Source organism: Narcine bancroftii, chromosome 2 (genome assembly GCF_036971445.1).
Source record: "Narcine bancroftii isolate sNarBan1 chromosome 2, sNarBan1.hap1, whole genome shotgun sequence".
NCBI classification, from domain to species: Eukaryota; Metazoa; Chordata; class Chondrichthyes; order Torpediniformes; family Narcinidae; genus Narcine; species Narcine bancroftii.
Window position 1 is genome coordinate 220,382,901 of NC_091470.1, and position 17,559 is coordinate 220,400,459.

The following is a 17,559-nucleotide window of genomic DNA, read 5'->3' on the forward strand; positions in this document are numbered from 1 at the left end:
GCTGCTTTTGCTTGATCGATCTCCTCACAGAATGGTTCCCTATATTGCAAGTGATCAAGTTGCTTTTCAAATTGCATGGCAATTCTGATGAGAAAACGTCCCGAGATCAAATAGATAAATTTTGACCTCACCTCTGTTTTGTATACCATAATCCTGTCAGCTATACTCAAAGATTCTCTCTTTACCATACCTTTGGTATAGTTCTGTGGGTCCTCATGGTCTATCTTTGTAGATCAGCCATGATCTAAATGAATGGTGGTGCTGACTCGATGGACTGAATGGCCTACTCCAGTACCTATTGTCTATAGGTTCTAAATATCACAGATTACCTGAAGGACGCATACTTGGAAATCTACTCTATTTTTATTTTTCGAATGCATTTTTAGAGCTCCTTCTCCACGTAAATTGAAACAACTGAAGAATACTACTGAGCTGTATGATATGGTGAAGTCACCTGAACCCACTAAGTATAACTATCCCTGTTGTGCATTTGCCCAATAATAAGAACTGTTATTCTTGCTTGATAGGCTCTTTGTAACCAGGCTCAAATCCAACTCATTAATTTCAATGTTCTAACAATCATCTAAATTTACCAACAACATCTATATTGCCAGAAGTAAATCTCAAAAATCTGTAGATGCCATGGTTGAAGTAAAAACACGAAATGCTGGAGAAACTCAGCAGGTCAAACAGGGTCCTTTATGTAGCAGAGTTAAAAAAAAATACATAATCAACATTTTGGGCAAAGTATCCTTACCTTTGCTTCATAAAGGACCCTCTTTGACCTGCTGTGCTTCTCCAGCATTTCATGTTTCTGTGTATATATTGCCGATCAGTGAAGTGACCAGACTCCTAGCATTTTTAAGCTAAATTTCCCGATTTAGATGTTCTTTTACTGCATTATTTGGGCTAAAATCGGGCCTCCCGCCCTCTTTCACACACAGCAAACTAACAAATAAAATGGAAGCCGAGCAAATCCTCTAAAATCAGCAACTGGGAGTCACTTAGGCAAATTAAATAGCAGTGGGAAGGTAAAGCCAGCCTGCTTACTCAATAAAATTGCTATAAAATTTGAAACGGCAATTTGATCGGCTGCAAATGGGGAGACATTCTGCAAACAAAAGAGGTGCACAATTTATGGAACAGATGGCTGTGCTGTCGTCCCTGAACTGTCTGAAAACTTCGCGATTGTGAAGGTGGGTCAAAGCAGGCAACTCAAGTCAAGCATCCGTGCACCGCACTGAGAATTGTGACATTTATAATCATCCAGATCCCCCCAGTTTATTAGTTAACTCCTCTGCTTAATCCAACTCATAGTCCTTTACCATAAGTTAATGATTTACTGTGAGTGTTGCCTCAGATGTTTCTGAAGCATACTTCCAGGATCAATGTTACAGTATGCTAAGCATGCAGTAAAAGGTAGAAATAGATGATATTTGAAATAGGTAAATCTTGTAGCGGGTGATTTAAGAATGAATATTTTTCGAATGTAATTTCTCTTCCATAAATAATACAACCTTAATGCTTCTTTAAAAGCAATCAGAATAACATCTGGCATTTTGTCTTCCTTGCACCACTGCGGATAACATTCTCATTTCTATTACCATTTTAACTCTGGCATAACTGCTATCCACCTCATCAAATTCCGGTAAAAATATATTTTTGGGTCATATTCTCAGCATTTGTCAAGTCGAGTTTATTGTCCTCTGATTGTACAAGTACGACCTGATGAAATGGAGTTCTCCAGTCCTCAGTGCAAAACACCAGACACACCACCATATAACACTCATACAGACAAACAGTATACATCCAGAGCAAGCATTTCATCTATACAAATAAATATTGTTTCATGAATACAAGAGCCTCAGATGGTTAGTGGGAGCAGTTCCTTTGGTCATTCAGCATTCTCACTGCCCATGGGAAGAAGCTGTTCCTCAGCCTGGTGGTGCTGGCTCTGATCCTCCTCTCTCTCTCTCTTTCCTGAAGGGAGCAGCTGAGAGATGCTGTGTGCGGGGTGGAAGGGGTCCTCAATGATTCTGCGTGCCCTCTTCAGAGAATGATCCCGATGGATCGCGTTGGTGGGGGAGGGGAGACCCCAGTGATCCTCCTTCAAATTTTATGGTCCTGAGGGTTGACTGCCGATCCATTTCTCTGCAGAAATGACCAATAGTTAATCTGAACATTTGTGAGGATTTATGTAAAACTCTCATTGCCCCACCCTCAATCACACATAAGGGGTACTCCAAGAAATGAGTGTAATGTTTAAATAGATTGAATGCTAAAATGCATTGCACATAGGTTTTACTCAAGGGTCGTGAATTAAGTGTAATCTTAACCTCTGTGGTCAGGTTCTCCCAGTCTTCTTTAGCAAGAGTAATACTGTTTCTTTGACCATTTTTCCTGTCATGTTTTTGTAACTAATATTTAAAATGTCTACTCCAATTGCAGTCCCCCATTTTGATCTCCTTCTGAGACTGAAAAAGAAGCAAAGACTTTTGATATTCCAACGGTACCCAGAGCCAGATTTACCTGCAGAAATGTTCAGCTCTTGGACTATCAGGGGAGCAATGAACCAAGCTGTGTTGCTCACAAGCCCATCATTGTCTGGAGAATTTCTAATTGGCTGCAGTGAGCAGATTAACTCTCTCATGATCCAAATGTTCACAGGTTCCTTTTATTGTCATGTAATAATTCATTAAAAATGTAATGTTCATGGTATACGTCAACTTTTGTCTGCTGTAAGGCAAACAAGGAGTGCCATGAGCATTGCCTGGTGCTCCTAACAATAGGAGAAAGAGAATCAAAAGAGAGTCCTTTCAGAGACACCGGGTGCTCGTGGATTTGCATCCAGCGCACCCGGAGCCTCTGCATCTGCACAGTCTCCTATTCAAACTATTGGCAACCCGAGCTCCCGATCCAAATCTCCAATACGATCAGGCTCATCGGCTTCTGAGGCCCTTCAGGTGCCCTTCTTGCCCTGGTTCATGAACCAACAGCCCGTAAACTGCAGCCTGCGTGAATCCTTCGACCATCCCGCAGGGACCTCTCTTTCCTTCTCAACGAGAAGTTGTTTTCCCCACTTTGGGTCCCCTGTGCCGGTCCGCTGTTCCCCCGGAGTTCGCAACTCCTCATGGCTCGCTGCCCAGCATTGTACATTGCGACACGGAAGTCACGTCGAGAGAGCAGTCGCATGCTGAGTCGTTTCACGATGATGGACTCAGCACCGAGTCCAGAACTTGCATTTGAATGTGCTGAGACATTCCACTTTCAGCTTTGGCTGGAGCCAGCAACATGTCCCTATTCATTTTCATATGTTGATCTACCTGGATTGAAAAGATAAGTGCAGTGGCTATGTTATATTCTTTATCTTACTTAAGTTTGTTTTTATTTTTATTTAATTTCACTCACAAAGTATTTTATGTAAATGTTTTTAAACCTGTTTTTTTTACCAACATAAATCCTTCTGAACTGTTGTTTGTAAATGCTTCCAATTATTACCCATCAGAAGCCGACCCTAGGGGAGGCATTTTTGATTCATGGGAGAGCATGAAGTGTAGCTGTGGGAGTAGTGTGGGCCAGCAGGCAGCAAGATCACACAATCCTGGCCATTGACACAGAATCATTCAGCCCTTTGCCCCAACCTGCCCATGCCAACCAAAATGTCCCATCCACGCTAGTCTCACCTGCCTGTGTTTGGGCCCTCTCAACCCATCCTATCCAAGTATATGTCCAAATGTTTCTCAAAGGTTGCAATAGTACCTGCCTCGACCACCTCCTCCGCTGACCTTCTCCACACTCTCACTGCCCTCTGTGTATATGAAAAAAAGGTTCCCATTGAATCTCTCCCCTCACCTTCAACCTATGGCCTCTGGTTCTTAATTCCCCCTACATTAACCAGATCTATTCCTCTTATTGTCTTTGTAGGTCTTGCTACTCGAAGGCCAATGTGGTCGTTATGTTGTTTTGTGAACTCTGAGCTCCAGGCAACGGCCCCCTGTGAGGATGATACAAGTAATGGTTGTCATGGTTTCGACACCGTTGAGCTGCATGGTATCATAAATAACATTAATTCTCATCAGTCCTTTTGGATTTTAGTAGCTATAATCCAAAGTGCAAACATGACTGCTGTGGCAGCTCACACCAGAGGAGACATAATTTGTCTTTCAAAACATTGGATGGTGTCATGCCTGTGGTGTTAACTAAACCATTGCAAGAGGAGGAGAAAGTAACTCATTCCCAGCAGAACATATAAAAAGGCAAATTTTCCCCTTGCCCTCACCCACCAGCCTTTGTATCCAACATATTATCACTGCCATTTACACCAGCTGACATATATTCCCTCTCCACCTTCCACAAGGACTGCTCCCTCCATGACGCCCCCCATCTACTCCTCCCTTCCCTACTGATCACTCCCTTGGCACTTACCCCTGTGATTGCAGATTCTCCATTTGCCCCCACACCTCCTCCCTCACCCCCATTCAGAGCCCCAGGTGAAGCAACACTTGTGAATTTGCAGGGGTCATCTGCTGCATCCAGTGATTCCAATGTGGTCTCCACTACATTGGAGAGACTGGTTGCAGACTGGGAAATCGCTTCATTGACCACCCAGCTCAGTCCGCAGCAATAGCGTGGACCTCCAATTTCAATTCCCCGCCTACTTCACTTGCTGAAATGTCTGTTCATAGTCTCATGCACTGCCGGACTGAGACCACCAGCAAAGTGGAGAAATAACACCTCATATTCCATTAGGGCACCCTCCTACCTGATGGCATAAACATCGACTTCTCCAGTTATTCCTCCTTCCTCTCTCTCTCTCTCTCTCTCTCTCTCTCTCTCTCTCTCTCTCTCTCTCTCTCTCTAGGCACTTTCAAGCAGGGAAAACACCCATCTGTTTAGGTGGAGGTTCTTTGCCCTTAGGGTTAAAGATGTACCTCTCTGAATGCGCTGTAGCTGGATCCAAGGTGCCGATTCGAACCCTTCTCAGGGAAGGATAATCAGTGGAGTGCAGCGCTCCACCGCCTGACCTGAATGTACAACCGCTGCAAGCGGCTGGTTAGGGGTGGGCTGATTATGCCGTCAGTCTGAGACCAATCTCCCCACTCTTCCTCCAAGGCAGGGATGGCGGGCGGGACTCAGCGGGGTCATGGGAGCTGTCAGGGGGTGGCCGGTGCAAGGTGTGACAGCCATACTGGGCCACTTTGGCCTTTGGGGCCATTCTCTGCGGCTCAAAACATGGCAGAACTATGGCTGTCGTCCCTACCCATAATCCCCCATGCAGCTGGAACTGTTCTGGGAACCACAGAGCAATTCCATCTGTGGGGAATTATGAGTAGGGAAGGCGACCATTGCTCTGCCGCGTATTTATGACAGGTGGTGCTACGGCATCAGTCGCCCCACCTCCTTCAGCTCCGGAGGGCACTATGAGGCGCCTCTGGATATGAATGGGACGCTGGAGCAGCCTTTTAGGGCCGCTGTCTGAAAGGTAAGTTTTTAGTTTTCGGTTCGTTCTTGTAGCTGGCCTCCAGGTGGAGGCCTGACATAAAATGGCCTTCTCTCTCTCTCTCTCCCTCTCTCTCTCTCTCTCTCTCTCTCTCTGTCTCTGTCTCTCTCTCTCTCTCTCTCTCTCTTTCCCTCTCTTCCCTTTTCCCTTTGTCTCCTCTCATAGACCCAAAACCAATTCTCGTCATTCCTTTCTCCTGTCTTGTCATATCCATTTAATACCTTGGTCTGTTGATCTGTGCCCCCTTCCCATTTCTTGCCTTTTTCCTCAGCCTTCTCGACAGATGCCCGTCTCTTGTTTTTACTCATACATTGAAGGGCTCAGGCCAGAAACGTCAGTAATTTTTATATACCTCCCATGGACGCTGCGAGACCGGCTGATTTCCTCCAGTATCTCTGTTTTCACCAATGAGAATATCTTCCTATTGAACTTTACAGCACCCAGGGAGGTGATCTTGCTCACATGTTTTGTCTCATGTTTCTGTAAATTTGTTATCCTCAAATACTGTATCTCTCTAAGTCTCCCTTGAAGTTATTTAAGAAATTAGCTTAGAGAATCTTTCAAGGCTGAGCCATTTCTGCATGCAGGAAGAATTATTTTGCAGTCCTTGGAATGTGACTTCATTTGACATGCCCTCTCTGGGCTAGGAGAGAAATCCATGAAATTATCTGGAACCAGAACCAAATACCACTACATATCAATAATTTGTTTGGGGCTGCAGTGCAATTCCACTTCCATATGCTTTTTTAGTAAGGCTGGTGTGTGTATACTTTGTGTTGGGTCACTTGACTGGATCTGCGTTCATCGACCATTTGGCACATTGAATCAATTAACATAGGAATTTGATTCCTCCACTAATTTTCCCTATAACCTATTCTCCCTACATTTCCATGTTTCATCAGTCAATTGCACATTGGAACCAATAAAGCTTCTCACTTGCATGAGATGTAAGTAACAATCTGCCACTTGGAGGAAATATACTGGGAGAATGCATGATAAGCAACCAATGGACGATGCATGGACAGGATGGGTCTTGAGGAATATGGGTCAAACACAAGTAGGGGGAGTGGGACATTTTGGTCTTAGTGGGTGGATCAAGCTGAAAGGCTGGTTTGCATGCTTTATGTGCCTATAATCCCATACAGACAGCACCCAAGGTCAGGATTGCTGGCTGTCAGCAAAAGTAATTTCTGGGTGGGCTTGAACAGCTGAATGAATGAATTGACTGCACCACAATCAGATTTGCACACCTCCAGCTGCAGAGAAGTCAAGCCCATTTGTGTTCCTGGCCTGATTCAGTCAATAACACTTCTGCCTGAGTCTAAAAGTTGTGGGAATTCGTTTTGTTCCAGTGATCTGAAAATGTGTATTCTCTGCTGTCATTTTCGTGAAACTGCAAGGGATGACACTGGAAGAATTATTTTTAATGTTTCAAATTTAGTGATACAGCACAGAGACAGGTGCTCTCCAGACCATGAGCCCATATTGCCCAAACACCCCACTGTGACTAATTAACCTACGACCCCACACATCTTTAGAACATGGAAGGAAACCCGAGCTCCCGGTAGAAACCCAGGCAGGCACAGGGAGAAGGTATAGTGATGGATTCGAACCCGGGTGACTGGAGCTTTAATATCATTCCGCTATCCACTCCGCTAGCCATCTTTCAATAGGCCAAAGCTCTCTTATTCCTTCCACATAGAAGCAAACAATCTCAACTCAGAAGTGAAGGAAAGTAGGTTTGTTTGAAACATTCCCACTAAAACACTATGCATTCCTTGCAAAAAAGGCTATTGAGTTTATGCCAGTCATAATCCCATTAATCCCACTACCTCACTTATTTCTCCGTATTCTCTCTCCGATGCCCTTTTAACTGCCTCTTCTCTCTCCTACCACTTGGTTGCTCTGTGGGCAATTGTCTGCAGTGGTGAATTAGCCTACTAAACAGCACATCACTGGGATGTGCGAATAAACCGGAACACCCAGGGTAAACCTCTTGGTCTCAGGGACAAAGGATAGCACTGGAGGTCATGTTTGAACTTGGGCAACCTGACTAGCGAGGCAACAGGTCTATCCACCATGCTTCTGGATCAGATCTAAGCATTGAGGTTAGGGTTATTAAACCATTCCAACTATACCATGATCAACATATTATAATATTTGGCATGGTTGGCATAGCGGTCAGCACAATGCCTTTACGGTGCCAGGGACTGGGACTGGACCGGGGTTCAAATCCCCCACTGTCTGTATGGGTTCTCCCCGTGTCTGCATGGATTTTCCCCAAGGGGCCCTGGTTTCCTCCAACCCTCCAAAAACGTACTGGGCTGTATGTTAATTCGGTGTAAAATTGGTGGCACAGACTCACAGGGCCGAATTGGCCTGTTAGAGTGCTGTATATCTAATTTAAAAAAAATTAACAATGAGGGACTGTTTCACAGTCAGGAGTAATGAGTGAGATGTGTGCCCTTATTGTATGTGAGAGATCCCATGACAACATTTCAGCAGATGGACTGGGAAGCTAGGGCAGTGGAAGTTATTTTCCACAGATCTTGGTCATTATGTTCATCAATACTTCGTTTACAGCTATTTTCCAGAATGAATCCAGTAAATATGTAGCTATTTGATTATCTGTAAGCACCGTGGAACATCCCGGTCGCATGAAAGGTAAAAAATATAAATACAAATCTTTACATTTTTCTTTCACAAGTATTATATACAGAAGGGTAGCAAGGTTAGCACATCAGTTAATGCAACACTAATACAGCGCCAGCAACTCGGGTTCGAATCTAGCGCTGTCTGTAACAAGTTTGTTCGTTCTCCTCGCATCAGTGTGGGCTTTCTCTGGGTGCTCCGGATTCCTCCCATACTTCAAAATATACAGGGATTGTAGGTTAATTGGGTTATTAACTGGGGTCCTTAGTTTTGCTAATGTTGAGTGTGTGGTGGCGCACATCCTCAGGGCGAACCGGCCCTGCTTGTATCACCACATGGCGGGGCAGCCATGGGGAAATGGTTTCTCTCTGACTCCAGCATCACTTCCAGCGTGCACCCTGGACAGTGATTATGATGTCACAATGCATCAGGTGACTGAGCTCCTGCTGCCCTTATAGGGGCGTGCTGAATTTGAATAAGAACAGTCATTAACAACCCTCTCCGTGGTGGTTGTGTTTCTTCCATTGCTCACACCACCACTGTGGTGACCCTGACGAGCCCAGACGTTTTCCTGGACTCAAAACACCATGGATTCAGCAGAGGTTAATGCTGTCAAAATGTGATCCAGGGCAAACATAAACCCAACTGAAACAGCAGGAGCTAATTATTTAGGAGTGGACATACCTCGAACTGATTCTGCTCCAGATCGTAGCAACATTCCACAAGTTAGCACTGTTTCTCCTGGAGTTGAGCAAATGGATTTCTTGACCTATGCAATAGAATTACCAAGAGAGAATCGAAGTGAAATGATGGTGCATTTGGGCGGCACGGTTAGTGTAGCGGTTAGTGCAATGCTAGCAACCCGGTAAGTAGTTTGTAAGTTCTCCCTGTGGGCTGCGTGGGTTTCCTCCGGGTACTCAGGTTTCCTCCCACCATTCAAAATGTTCTGGGGTCGTAGATCAATTCGGTGTAATTGGGTGGCATGGGCTTGTGGGCCAGTGGGACTGTTATCCTGCTGCATGCCTATGTCTGAAATCGAGCAATCAAGGATCAACTGGACGGACTCTTTGCTTAGCTGTTCCGCAGAAGAGCCCCTGCAGCAGGAATTCTGCCACGCTCACCAACGTAAGCATCTCCCAAAGGCATTTAGTGCTGGTAGTGTGAGCAATAAAAATAACGATGAATTTATATGAAAGCCATGAGATATGTATGCAATGACACAACTGTAGGCTTCCTGTTTGCCTTTAATGATGATGAGAATAACTAGTGAGGAAAATGTGGACAATCTCTCCTCCCTTTGCTAAACTGTTCATCACCTTGAACGTGAGCAAGATAGAGGAGACAGGTTCAAAATAACTAATTTTGCCAAACAATAATATAAAAACTGAAAAGAAATCACCCGCCAGCTGAAATAAAAATAATATCAGAAAAATTCAATCTCTGGTTTATTGCCAAGCCTGCTTGATTTCCCCCATCAATCTTTAAATTAATTTTTAAAATTCAGTTTAAATTTCAGTTTAGACAGACAGCCCTTTTGGCCCATGAGCCCCTGCTGCCCAATTACATCCAAATGACCCTACAACCCACCCAATACGTTTTGAATGGTGGGAGGAAACCGGAGCCCCTGGGGTAAACTCACGCAGACACAGGGAGAACGTACAAGCTCCTCAGAGACAGTGTGGGATTCGAACCCCTGTCCTGATCGCTGGCGCTCTAAAAGCATTGCACGAACCACTACGCTAACCATAACATCCGACCAGGAACACAGAAGGCTGTAGACAGCAGCAAACAGAGCCAGGACCACCATGGGCATGGACCTCCCATCCATTGCAGACATCTATGTAAGGTGCTGTCACAGGAAGGTGCTACAGAAGCCTGAACTCCAGCATCTAGGTTCCATAGAACATTACAGCACAGAAAACAGGTCCTATGCCCCTTCCAGTCTGTGCCGAACTATTAAACTGTCTAGTCCCACTGACCTGCATCCAGTCCATAGCCCTCCATACCCCTCCCATCCATACACCTGTCCAAATACCTCTTAAATGTTAAAATTGAGCTCACATTCACCATTTCAGCTGCCAGCTTGTTCCTTCTTTGGCTTGGCTTCGCGGACGAAGATTTATGGAGGAGGTAAAAAAGTCCACGTCAGCTGCAGGCTCGTTTGTGGCTGACCAGTCCGATGCGGGACAGGCAGACACGATTGCAGCGGTTGCAAGGGAAAATTGGTTGGTTGGGGTTGGGTGTTGGGTTTTTCCTCCTTTGCCTTTTGTCAGTGAGGTGGGCTCTGCGGTCTTCTTCAAAGGAGGCTGCTGCCCGCCAAACTGTGAGGCGCCAAGATGCATGGTTTGAGGCGTTATCAGCCCACTGGCGGTGGTCAATGTGGCAGGCACCAAGAGATTTCTTTAGGCAGTCCTTGTACCTTTTCTTTGGTGCACCTCTGTCACGGTGGCCAGTGGAGAGCTCGCCATATAATACGATCTTGGGAAGGCGATGGTCCTCCATTCTGGAGACGTGACCCATCCAGCGCAGCTGGATCTTCAGCAGCGTGGACTCGATGCTGTCGACCTCTGCCATCTCGAGTACCTCGACGTTAGGGGTGTGAGCGCTCCAATGGATGTTGAGGATGGAGCGGAGACAACGCTGGTGGAAGCGTTCTAGGAGCCGTAGGTGGTGCCGGTAGAGGACCCATGATTCGGAGCCGAACAGGAGTGTGGGTATGACAACGGCTCTGTATACGCTTATCTTTGTGAGGTTTTTCAGTTGGTTGTTTTTCCAGACTCTTTTGTGTAGTCTTCCAAAGGCGCTATTTGCCTTGGCGAGTCTGTTGTCTATCTCATTGTCGATCCTTGCATCTGATGAAATGGTGCAGCCGAGATAGGTAAACTGGTTGACCGTTTTGAGTTTTGTGTGCCCGATGGAGATGTGGGGGGGCTGGTAGTCATGGTGGGGAGCTGGCTGATGGAGGACCTCAGTTTTCTTCAGGCTGACTTCCAGGCCAAACATTTTGGCAGTTTCCGCAAAGCAGGACGTCAAGCGCTGAAGAGCTGGCTCTGAATGGGCAACTAAAGCGGCATCATCTGCAAAGAGTAGTTCACGGACAACTCTCTGTGCGGAGAAGTTCCCCAAAGTGTTCTTCCTAAGTTTTTCTCGGTTCACCCTTAAACCATATCCTCTGGTTTGTATCTCATCTTACCTCAGTGGAAAAAGCCTACTCGCATTTAATCTGTCTACACCCCTCATAGCTCTATAAAATCTCCCCTCATTCTTCTAAGCTTCAGGGAATAAAGTCTGAACTTGTTTAACCTTTCCCCATAACTCAGTTGCTCAAGTGCACTGGGAAGTATACTAACGGTTGGACATGGCCCGGTTGGCAATTCAAGTGACCAGAAATGCAGAAGGCTGCACACAGTAACAAACTTAGCCAGGTCCATCATCCCATCTCCTATCTATGGAAGACACCTATGAGAGGTGCTGCCAGAGGAAGAAATAACGGAATCCCGAAGTCCAGCATCTCTAAGTTCAAGAATAGTTTTCATCCAATGGTTGTCAGGCTCTTCAAACTCTCCTTACGACCTGAACCATGAACTACTCCAAGTCCACAAACTGATCAGTCGGCATTATTGAAACACTGTAAATGAATATTTGTTATCTGTGATGTGAAACAAGAATGTCCGCAGACGCTGTGATGGTAGTTTACACAAAATTGCTGGAGAAACCCAGCAGGTCACATCGTGTTCTTTATATAGCAAAGATACACAGCCAATGTTTTGGGCCTGATACCATGCTCATACCTTGAGGAAGGGTTCAGTTTATGTATCTTCATCTTTGTTGTATATAGATCACTGCATGACCTGCAGAGTTTCTCCAGCAATTTTGTGTAAACTGCTGTATATTTTCATGTAATTGTCAAATTTCTTGGACCACTTTTTGGGGCAAAAAAGAGGGGGGATTGACTTTTACGTGGGTTAAACTTTTGACCTCATGAACATTTGTGTCATTCAAGGTGTCATGAGCTCGGATGGCTGGGGCAGCGTGGTCTGGGCGCCAGTAGTTCTGATGGTGGACGGCTGGGATGAGAATCCGCAGTTGGGAGTTTGGATGGGCAAGTGCCGGGGTGAAGATCCATGGTTGGGAGCTTGATGGGTGGGCGCTGAGGTGAGGATCTGCAGTTGGGAGTTCAGATGTGTCCACGGACGGAAGTTCAGATGGGTGGGCAGTGGGGGTGAGGATCCATGGTTGGGAGTTCAGATGAGCAGGCAGTGGGGGGAGAGGGGATCTGCAGTTGGGAGTTCAGATGGGTAGGCAATGGGGTGAGGGGGGAGAGGATCTGCAGTTGGGAGTTCAGATGGGCAGGCAATGGGAAAGGGGGAGAGGATCTATGGTTGGGAGTTCAAATGGGCAAGCAATGGGGAGGGGGGAGAGGATCTACAGTTAGGAATTAAGATGGGCGGGCAGTAGGGAGGGGGATGAGGATCTATGGTTGGGAATTTGGATGGACAGGCAGTGGGGGGGGGGAGAGTGAGGAGCCATGGTTGGGAGTTCAGGTGGGTGGGGATTGGGGGGGTGATCCATGGTTGGTTCAGATGGGCGGGCAGTGGGGAGGGGGGGAGAGGATCTACTGTTGGGAGTTCAGATGGGTAGGCAGTGGGGTGAGGGGGGAGAGGATTTGCAGTTGGAAGTTCAGATGGACAGGCAGTGAGAAGGGGGGGAGAGGATCTACGGTTGGGAGTTCAGATGGGCTGGCAGTGGGGAGGGGGGAGAGAATCTACAGTTAGGAATTAAGATGGGTGGGCAGTGGAGAGGTGGGTGAGGATCTACAGTTAGGAAAGGTGGGCAGGCAGTGGGGGGGGAGGAGTGAGGAGCCATGGTTGGGAGTTCAGATGGCTGGGGAGTGGGGGGGGGTGAGGATCCATGGTTGGGAGTTCAGATGGGTGGGCAATGGGAAGGGGGGTGTGAAGATCCATGGTTGGGAGTTCCGATGGGTGGGTAGTGGGTGGGGGGGGTAAGGATCCATGGTTGGGAATTCAGATGGGCAGGTAGTGGGGAGGGAGGGTGAGGATCCATGGTTGGGAGTTCAGATGGGTGGGCAGTGGGGAGGGGGTCGGTGAGGATTCATGGTTGGGAGTTCAGATAGGTGGGCAGTGGTAGGGGGGGCTGCAGATCCATGGTTGGGAGTTCAGATGGGCGGATAGTGGGGAGGGAGGGAGAGAATCCATGGTTGGGAGTTCAGATGGGTGGGCAGTGTGGAGGGGGGTGAGGATCCATGGTTGGGAGTTCAGATGGGCAGGTAGTGGGGAGGGAATGTGAGGATCCATGGTTGGGAGTTCAGATGGGCGGGCAATGGCGAGGTGGGGTGAGGATCCATGGTTGGGAGTTCAGATGGTTGGGCAGTGAGAAGGGGGGGAATGAGGATCCATGGTTGGGAGTTCAGGTGGGCGGGCAGTGGGGAGGGTGGGTGAGGATCCATGGTTTCGAGTTGAGATGGGCTGGCAGTGGGGAGGGGGGAGAGGATCTGCGGTTGGGAGTTCAGATGGGCAGGCAGTGGGGGCATTTAAATGCAAAGGCATTTAAAAATGTTGTTGTGAATTTTTTTGTCAACTACAGAGCACCAAAATACATCCAGCTGATTGGAAACATGCTTCAAGCAGACAAAACCATGAAGAGCAACATGTCTCTGAAAATTAATTTTTCTGCATTTGAACTTGGACTTCTTCCCTGCTGATCTTGGTGCAGTCAGTGACGAACACGGTGAAAGGTTTCTCCAGGACATTGCGACCATGGAAAAGCAGTATCAGGGCAACTGGTGTCCGACCGACTATTTTTTGGGACTGACACAAGAGGTTCAGATGCTGAATACAAACAAAAATCAGTGGAAAAACTCTTTTAGGTCATTTAATCACATCTTCATGTGATTAAATATGCTAAATTCAATAAAAGTTACCATAACGTTTCTTCAACTTTCCATGTGATACAAGAAATCTGAATTTATCTGTGTTCAGCTTGAAGTTGTCTATCATAATCCTCAATTTTATTTCAGGAAGCAAACCTTTTGAAAAATTCTTGTCTAGTGCATTATCAGAAGGCAGTGCATGGGAGCGCATGGAAGATCCACAGACAGCTGTGCGACACTGGCGTCACGAGGCGCATGTGACAAAGGATCAAGACCATCACAGATCAAAAGTCAACATTGCGAATTACAGTCAATGACCCCCCACTTACAGACAGACTGAACATCTTCTATGCACAATTCAATGAGAAGAACAGCTTGACGCCAAAGAAAGTTCCCTGTCCCCCTCAAGAATGGGCCCTCAACATAGTTGCAGTCGAGGTGAGGAGATTCCTATCCAAGACGAACCCACGTAAGGCAGTGGGACCAGACAACATACCGAAGGACTGCGCAGACCAATTGATGGAGGTCTTTACGGACATCCTCTGCACGTTACTGCAGCAGTCCGTTGTTCCCAGGGTTTCAAGACAACCACCATGATCCGGTACCAAAGATGACAGTAACAGGCTTGAATAACTTCCACCTTGTGGAACTGACCTCAACTATTATGAAACGTCTTGAGCGTCTGGTGGTGACACATATCTTAGCGCACCTCCGAGAGACAATGGATCCATTTCAAATTACCTAGTAGCAAATATACCACTGTCGACAGTGGTATGATAACTAGATAACTTGTTGAATGTTGCTACGATCTGGAGCAGAATCAGTTCGAGGTATGTCCACTCCTAAGTGTAAATAATTAGCTCCTGCTGTTTCAGTTGGGTTTATGTTTGCCCTGGGTCAGATTTTCCATGCACAAAACGTCCCCAGGGGATGACAAAATTAATTGGCAGCAAGAGTGTCTGAAAAATTGCAGCTCATATTTATTCAGAGAGCAACTCTGTATTATCGACCCAGGTGTGACGGGCCCAGAGGACCCCAAACCCCAGCAGCAATAGATATGCACCACGAAAAAGGGTTACTTAAACAAAAGTTGCTTTCAATTATTTTTGAACATGAAAATTGAATCAAACTTTAACTTATCACTGTTGACTTAACTAACCTAACATAACCCCCTTTTAATTCTAAGCACACGTGTATGTAATGTGTGTGTAAGTTCAGCAAAGTTCTTTGGTTCATAGTCCAATCTCACTGGTTGCAGGCAATTCTTGTACTGTGCACAGAAATTAACACTGATAAAGTGCACCAGGCTTTGGAGCTTAACAGGTAAATGGTTACCACTCAGAATGGTTCTTGTTGGTCTTCAGAGAGAGAGTTTTTCTTGTTCCAGGACATACACAACTTGTCCCCTTCAGGGTTCTCCAGATGATAACCTCTTTCTTTCAGGTCAGCATAGAGTTCCTTTCTGTTTCACCTATTCCAAGGGAAACACTGGACAGCCAGTCCTCTCCTTGGGCCAGGCTGTCTTCCAAAGCTTGCCAGCTTGTCCCTCTGGAACCAATGTCTGTGTGTCTCCCCTCTCTCTGAGAACAAAGCTTGCTTTTTTTCCTGCACTCTGCCTGCAAAGATCACATGACCTTCCTGACAGCAAGTTCTGTTTTCCAGGCAAAGCTGCCCTGCCTGTTGTTACATTTGTTGCCCTTTTTGCAAATAACAGTCCATCATGAGTCCGAGTACTCGCTCCTGCAAAAATTCTGTGTTTTAAAGTGTTTGTGTGTGATCTGCTTTAACAAACCTTTCCCAATTTATCTTCCAAACACCTCTATATACTTGGTCATAGCTGAACAACCAAAGCAATTCTCACACTAACCATCCAAGACCCTAATCTTTGCTAAGCAATATCTATCTATCTATCTATCTATCTATCTATCCATCTATCCATCTATCCATCTATCCATCCATCTATCTATCTATCTATCTATCTATCTATCTATCTATTTATCTGTTTATCTATTGATGTGTCATTTTCCTGCACATGAATTGTTTGTCTGTATGTGTGCTACGTCTGGCTGTGTGCCTACATGTTTTTCATCAAGGATTGAAGCACGCTGTTCCATCAGATTGCACTTATGAAATCAAGTAATAATAAACTTGAACTTGGATTATTTGAACCATTGATGAGGATTGTAAATCACTGATCCTTGCACACTGTGGTGTCACCCCCTGCCTCTTCAAATAATGAGACATTTCATACTTGTTCTCTGTTTTCTGTCTTTCGAAGAAACCTTAATCCATACTATATTACTCTTTATCTTCTGAGCCTTGATCCTCTGCATCAACTTATTCTATGACACCTTATTAAATGCCTTCTGAAAATCTAGCTGCAGACGTCCATTGCTTTCTCACTATCTATTCTGTTGGTTACACACTCAAATACCACTGATAGATTTGTCAAAGATGAGCTTCTTTCATTAAACTGTGTGGATTCTGCCAAATCATACTGTCATTTTCTTGAGGTTTATTCAGCTGTTGTCAGAATTACTTGCCAATCCTCTAGCTCTTTGAGATTTCACTTATCTTGCCAATTATTTTCCAAGAACCATCATATTTCAACAGAAATAGGGATTAGGGATTGCCTTTGTTTTTCGAATAGTGCATCCTTGGAGGGGGGGGAGGGGGTGAGGGGGGGGGGGGAAAGACTGTTTTTCTCCGAACTCCTTTCTTTCTGTACATTTTTCATTTTATTTGTTATTTTGTTAGGCTGAGGCCCTCACTGACAAGGTGACCACTTATTTTCATCCCTAATTTCCTTTCCCAGCCAAGGTACGCCCAGATGTCTGTTCCAGAATTTAGACCTAGCCACATTGAAGGAACAGTGAAATACATGCATTTCTTTGTTACAATAGTTTGCAACACGGAGAGAGGAATTAGTAAGTGGTGATATTCCAAAGCACAAGTCCTTCTTGGTAGAGTCATTGAGTCATAAAGTGTAGAAGCAGGCCCTTTGGCCCAACTTGTACATGCTGACCAAAATTGATCATCCCATTTGCCTGAGTTTAGAATGAAACACGAAAGTCTGCAGGTGCAGTGATTGAAGTTAAAGACTCGATGCTGGAGAAATTTTGGAGCTTAAATAGTGGACTTTATATAGCAGTATAGTAGAGACTGGATGCAGACTGGGAGATTGCTTCACAGAGCATCTTCACTCTTTCTGTATTAGTGACCAGCCATTTCAATTCTGTTTTGAACAGGGCAATACTCTGAATTCTCTACCCAAACCCAAATATTGTCTGCCTGTAATATTTCCATACTTTTTAACTTGTGTATTGGGGAGGGTTGTGGGTGTCACATGACAGCACTGTCCTCTACCTGGTCGGAGAACACACCAGCTGCCACTCAAGGTTCCGCCCCACCCATTGGTCCCATGAAAATTACCTGGACATTCCAGCCTGTCTGTACTTGGCCTTGGGCTATTGGCTGTTGCGATTGGATTTAGCTCCCCCATTTGTCTCTGCTAACA

General features: G+C 45.7%; 1 long non-coding RNA gene across 3 annotated transcripts in view; it reads left to right on the forward strand.

The window, feature by feature from the left end:
- Window positions 1-8,648: 8,648 nt before the first annotated feature.
- The window catches only part of LOC138755091 (uncharacterized), a 41,559-nt gene continuing 32,648 nt past the window's right edge, over window positions 8,649-17,559 (forward strand). For all 3 annotated transcript variants that reach the window (XR_011352021.1, XR_011352019.1, XR_011352020.1), the window contains exons 1-3: window positions 8,649-9,017; window positions 12,156-12,307; window positions 13,757-14,872. This is a non-coding gene — a long non-coding RNA (uncharacterized lncRNA). The remainder of the gene's footprint in view (window positions 9,018-12,155; window positions 12,308-13,756; window positions 14,873-17,559) is intronic.